The following is a 7,088-nucleotide window of genomic DNA, read 5'->3' on the forward strand; positions in this document are numbered from 1 at the left end:
CTGCAAAATCTATAGTAAACTACCAATTGCCACAAGAACTTGTTAGATTGTGCGTGGAAATGCATATGAACACCCATTACGCCATCAAATACTTCAACGTTTCATACTTTGAATCAATGTGCAAAACGCACATTTTGTCAGTTTGATCAGAAAAAACTGTTTTTCCAAATTTTTTTTCCGATTTATAAGCTTGTTTTTGCCAAATATTAAACTTTGGCTTCGGGTCAGTCCTACTAGTGATACCTTTCTTGTTGCTTCATCTTGCCTTGTGTGGCGACACCTTGTGCCTGAAGAACGCACTTTTCCTTTTTTGATTCCAAAAACGCAATTAGACGTAACCTGCATGGACATAATCAAGTAAAAACTCTGCTTGCAGTATTGGCACGCAAAGTTGATAGACGTAATCGAAAAATTGTTGTTCTTCACTGAACCCAATGTACACTGCTGCCAAACAAAAATATTAAGTTAAATTTGTTTCAGTGATCAATTCAGTGGTCCCACTTATCAACCAAGCTATACCCAGACAGCAAAATTTGTCATTTTTACATTGATTTAACTGCTGCCCGACGTTGAATCAATGTAAAAATGAGAGATTTTGCTGTGTGGGTATGTTACAAATGAAATAGGCTCACAAATAAAATTCATTTTAGTCATTAAATTAGAAACAACACTGATTTGCAATATGAAGGCTACAATTTTCTTTTAGCAATGTTTATGATTCCACAATTGTTAGCTCAGTGGTTAGCGCCCGGCTCAAGATCACGCGGCGCAAGTTCGACTCTCGGGGTGTGCGTTTGAGCAACGCATTTCAGGACTGCTCTCCATTTAGCGGCACCTAGTGAATGGAATAATTTCCCGGCAACAATACTTCACAAATGGGAAAACTTCACTCTGTCAATCTCGGTAACCGGCCCTGCGTCAAGAGGTTCTACAAGTACTGTATGCAAAACTATCAGAAATAACCAATCAAGGTTTTGTCAGTTCGAGGATAAAGATTCAAAACCAACCAATCAATTGCTTTAGAGCTGAGCAGGAAAATTGATTTCGTGTCACTGAGGTAGGCCCCGTGGTCGTCAGTGAGTTAAGCTCTCGGCTTTGTAAACAAAGAAATGGAAAGATTATACTAAGCATCTCGTGGTATGCGCTTGAGCAACGCATTTCAAGGCAACTTTTTATTCAGCGACACCTAGTGGATGGAATAATTCACAAACAACAACTGGGAAAACGGGGAAGGGAAACAAGGGAAAACAAGGGAAACAAGGGAAACAAGGGAAGGGGAAAACGCCAATATAATACAAGTGAATATTGGCTATAGGCATTTGTAGTAACGTAAATGAAAAGAAATGGCTCATGCCACAGTTATGACAACGTTAACAGATTACAGAGAGCATTCAATTAGCAAAATGCTGGGAGTGGGACAATAATAGCTCGCCACTATTACAATACATTGACATAATAACACCATCATTCATGTAAGTTATACGCTAGTAATCATTACAAACTCTAATAAACATTCAAGAAACTATAAAATACTGATGCAACAACTAATATAGCTTATAAAGTGTATTTGTACTGCTTGCAAGGTGTAACGATTGCAGGTGAGGCGACATTTTGGTCTTTTGCGGCTATCTTAGTTTTCCAAAATCAAAACATTGTCATAAGTAGGCCTACATGTAAGCTAAAGTCTATTATAGGCCTACTGCTTGTATTTCATCAACAAAATCAAGTAAAAATGAATTATTTTAATAAGCATGAATATAATTGCCAATTCTGAAGTTAAACGACCTTGCTTTGTAAGCGATTGATTTCATCTAACTTACTTGCTTCTTCGTTTAGCGGATGGAGAAATTTTCTTTTTCTTTGATATTCTGTTGGTTAGAGGATTTGTTACGTCAATGTTTAGCTTCTGTCGGATCTGTGGAAATAAAGTCAACTTTGTCAGATCGTTTTCAAATATTAGGCCGAGTTTCTATTTTGTAACCAACTGATGGTGTAAAAAAAATGAGGCTACTATCGAGAAGATTAATTAGTGCCAAAAGCGAGGCCTGCTTTTAATTTTTGTGATCCTTTGACACTGTCTGTTGTGTAAAGTGCTGAAGAGCAACGCATATCTGCGATGGACTGACACTGACAGAGCTATACAAAAACACGCATTTTTATTAAAACTGCATTATCATACAACCCAAATGCATTCTAAGTTGTGGCAACTAGTGGGTAACTAGATTCGGCGGTCGGACTTACTGAATTTTTAGTTGTGATGCCACATAGGCTACTGTAGACTAGCCTACTTTGTAACATAATAGTTATCAGTATAACTGGACGTAGGCGATGTGTCAGGGATTAAATGTACCGTAACCGAAGTGTTATGTCATCTTTTTATAGACTACACCAACTTTTTAGAGTAGTTTAAACCTTTAACGCAAATTTGGCAATGCTTTTGCATAGCAATTACGAAAAGCTAAAAGTTTTTTTTTTCTCGGCTTGGTTGCAGTATAGGCTATCTAGCTCAGGGGCAAGTTATTGCGGCACCCTCAATAAAGTAGGCTGCAAAAGCAGCCTGTGATGGAGAAGACGTTTAGACAGGCGCAATCCTGGTTGCCATAAACAGTGGTCGTGTGATTTGTCGGCTTAATAAGTTTCCATTTGGTCTTTATAGAACTAGAAGTTCAGTTCAGTTGTTTTTATTTCTGACCACCAGAGCAAAAAAATACACGTCAATATAGCAAAGGTTGAGAAAAAGGTAGAAGCGACAAAACGAAAACGTTAAAACGTGTTTGTAACCGAAATTACATTAAGTTGAAAGAAATTTGGCACGGTCGCAACACATTCAGAAAAATTGAAGATAGAAAGGAAAATAAAAAAAGAAAAAGTTGCAAACAAAAATAAAGACTATAACATAGCCTATACTTAGACAATAGCTTTATTAGCCCATATAGCTTTAGCTCAGGGGTTCCCAACCTGGGGGGGCCATGGAAAAATTTGAAAAATAATATTTTTTTAAATTTATCATCTCTAAGTCCACTTCAACACTATATAACAAAAGAAATAAATTAAAATTTAATAAAAATACTAGTATATATTATACACATTAATAAAAATATTGCAAAACCAAGCTCAACCATCACATTGCATATGTAATAACTAGTTAATGTACTATCATGTTTATTGTGTGTTGTATTTAAATCGTTTCATCATTCTAATTACCGGTTACTGTATAAACAATTTTTTAATTAAAATGACGTTTCCTAATTTTTTCAAAAGGTTGAAAAAATAGGGGGGCTATTGATTTTTCAAAATTTTCAAAGGGGGGCACGGTGTAAAAAAGGTTGGAAGTTTCCCTGCTTTAGCTAATATTTTCAAGATTTGTATAAATAGACACTTATTGCTATAAAGATCGGCCATGGTGCGTTATTAAGAGTGCTGATGGGTGTGAGGGGAACACATCTTGATGCGTTTAGCTCACAGCAAAGAAGAGCAAGGCGTTTTGATCTATCAAGAAAAATTTCCTGTAGTCTACTGGTTGTCGAATGCCCATATATATTTCATACCCAATTACCCAGGCTGCTTACCTGTTGAGTTTCAAAAGGTGGGAGAAATAAAGGCTTTTGTGTGACTTGCTTCAATTGTTTAAAATTAGGAAGTAAAGAAGTCGTTGAATTGGAAGATACGCGGTTGTGACGTGGTGGAAATGGGACGGGTGAGCCATTTGTCGATGGAAGCGGAACTATCTGACAAAATTTTCTCATTAAGGCAACAGTAGCCAACTTCAATCGTTTGTATAGAACAGGATATAGAAGCCGTAATCAGTATTCACATCGTATGGACTCAAACTAATTATAAGTTTTACTTCCAATTAGTTTTTTGCAATTGATTATACGTCTATATAGGCTATCTATTTTCGTTTCTTTCAAAACGTTTCAAAACTTTTTATCAAAAGATAAAAAAAACTTTCAAACCTTTCTGAAAAATCACAAATAATTATCAAATACCTTAATGAACGACAAAAGAAATAAAAGAAGATCAGTTTTTGAAAAAAAAAAACCTGTTGCATTTGTACAATCCTTTGATACGGGTGGGACGGTACTGGCATAGAAGACCGTGTGACCACCATTGGACTCCTGAAAGCTTGCTTTGGTATAACGGCTTCGTGAAATAATGGTGGAACAGCATTCACAGGACGTATCGTGGGAATGCAAACCGTTAGCGACATCTTAAAGTAAATATTAAGTAACAGTATAATGGATTAAAATTTCGAAATACATTTGTAATAGTTGATTTCATTTGCAGAATTTAGGAAAGTTTGTGTTTCGTTTCAACGCAAAACTATTTGTTTTGTTTGGTTTCGATATACATTTCTTTGTGAAAATTAATAGATTGATTCGAGCTTTATCCTCAGACTGGGATAGCTTCTTTGAGAGCTTCATCCTGGCAGTTTCGCATACTTGTAGAGGCTTTGAATCACTGACGCAGGCCCGGTCACCGAGATTGACAGAGTGAAATTTTCAATTGTTGTTAAAGTGTTGTTGCTGGGGAATTAATTGAATTAATCTATCGACTAGCCGCTGAATGGAGGAGAGCAGTACTGAAATGCGTTGCTAAGGGGCATACTCAAGCGCAAGATCCAGCGCCGCTTAATCTTGAGTCGTAGCAAACTGTAGCTACTCAAAACTATTATCTTTATGCTAAAATATGACTTTGAATTGGCATATCTGAGATTTACAAACAATGCATCCATAAATTAGGATAACAATCAACAAATGCTTTGTTTCATTAATTTAAATTAGGCTTATCGCTAGATCGTTATGAAACACCTTATGTTATGAATTATGATTTACTCAGCAAACCATATCCTTAACCTTCAGACATGCGTCTAGTAGGCTACGCAATACGCATTTGTGTCTCGGACACTTAATGACATGGTATGATTAATTCGAAGCAACTGACTTGATGCCTGCGTGTCCCTTCGCTGCTTTCAGATGTTTGGTGTGTTGCATTTGCGTAAAGTTATGTTGTCGGAATGGGAAAAATATGAAGTATGACTAATATCATTATTATATGTCAAGGCAATTCAATTTCAATTTTTCTGTAATAAAATAATGTTGTAAAAAAGGAACACAGCAGCAAAACTAACAAAAAAAGAAGGAAAACTAACTTACGGTACTTAAAATGTGCTTGCGATGAAGATCTGGTTCGATGAAAACAAATAGGCAAGGCCACCAAATCAAAGCAAAAAACAACGTTAAAACAAACATACCTTTCCCTCCGTCGCCATCACGAAATCAAGTTAGGATTTACGAGATAAAGCAAGTATTATTATTTAATCAATGGTAAATCAAGGTTCTACGATCTGAAGAACAGTTTCTTGTTTTCTTTTGAAGATTTTACGATTGTTGTCATAACTTTGGTCACTAGTAGGTCTACATTTTCTGCCCCACTTACTTACATTGCTAGTTTTCTGCTAAATTAAAAACTAATATTGGAAAGTTCCTGCTGAAGCATCCCATTGAGAAAATTAGTTTTTTTGCGCCGATTAAACGTCTGCAAGCGCAATATCAACATAAAAAAGACTGATTTATTGAATCCGATGTTTCTGATGAGACTTTCTTTTTTTCATTTTCAAAGCTATTTTATGGTGCAATGCGAGCATTGTATCGCAGCAGCCAGGATGCGTCGTCAGTTTACAGAACAATACAAAAGTCTCAATGCAAAAGTGGCAATGCGATGATAGCAGTCTGCACCCGTGGGTTGGCAATCCTTTTTGAGGCCGGCTCAATGTAGTTTTTTATTTTTCGCCTGGTTTTTGTATCAAACTGCGGAAAAGGCTGGGTCTGAAAGGGTTAATTTAGATAACTTCTGAGCAACCACTAGTATCAGACTAGTTTTGCACAAACAAGGTTTGGGAATCACTACTCTAAAGTAGCATTTCTGTTGGAAATTTGAAAACATTCGTTATCACTTTTTCTTCACACTTTTTCATCAACGGGTGACGCCGCCTAGTTGGAAATTCCGTTCTTTTGAATCCATGTCCCAACCCAGAAAACAAATCATCACTTTTTACATTGATTCAACGTCGACTGGTTACGTGTATTAGAAAATGCGTAACTTCTGAAGCATTAACCAACTTTCGATCCAACGTACATCTTAATCAAAGTTTATCTACCGCATTTATGCTGTTTATCAATTCATGGTGAAATAAAATAAAGTAGTCGCCATTGACACTACTACGACAAAGAAAACGCTGGAAAAAATTTCAAACTGAGAATTGGCTATGATACTGTAGTAGTTGCCATAGGCTATTTCTGAAACAGTCGCAGCACTTGCCAGTTCAAGGATACAAACTCAAACTAGTAAAATCCCGTTTTGTTTTTTACCAAATTCAAACAAGTTAAAAAAATATACATGCTACCCCTGATAGAACTTTCTACAAACAAAATTTCAACTTGTGTGCAATTTCCATAAACTTTCAAAATGGAGTTATCGGTTATCCGGAAAAAGTGACATTGGCTGAAAATGCATTTATAGTTGAATAAGAAACATCAAACATGGCTGAAAACAAAGAATACGTGTCTATCGCTGTCAATTCTTGCTGCAATTGACTGCAGAAATACGTATACTTAGTTGATTTGATGGTCATCTGGCTAACGAGGAAGCTACACCGATATGGTTAGCGAATCGTAATTGATTGCTGTTCTAGTGGGTAGCCTAAAGCCAGGCTACTCAGCCTTGTAGGCTACTGACTGCTAGGAAAAACACTTTTTTCTATATGCAAGCTTGAAAGTCAAACTAATAGTAATAGCCTACTACAACTTTGCCACTCGAAGTTTGTCATAAGTTAAGCTCGACCGAGTCTTGATTGCCTCTGGTGACAACTTCCTGACCAAACAATACAAAGTATCATAAACTCCGGGTAAAAGATTATCAATTTTTAATCTTGTTCCGGCTTCAATGAATCTATGATCTCTTTATGTTTATAACTTGTCATGAAACCACTAACTGCCTTGGTACAATAAATTCTAATAAAATATTTCCTTGCAAAGAATTTTCCAAAATCTTATTAATATAAGCTGCGTAGTTTTAGGTTATTCAAA

Source organism: Aplidium turbinatum, chromosome 14 (assembly GCF_918807975.1).
Source record: "Aplidium turbinatum chromosome 14, kaAplTurb1.1, whole genome shotgun sequence".
NCBI classification, from domain to species: Eukaryota; Metazoa; Chordata; class Ascidiacea; order Aplousobranchia; family Polyclinidae; genus Aplidium; species Aplidium turbinatum.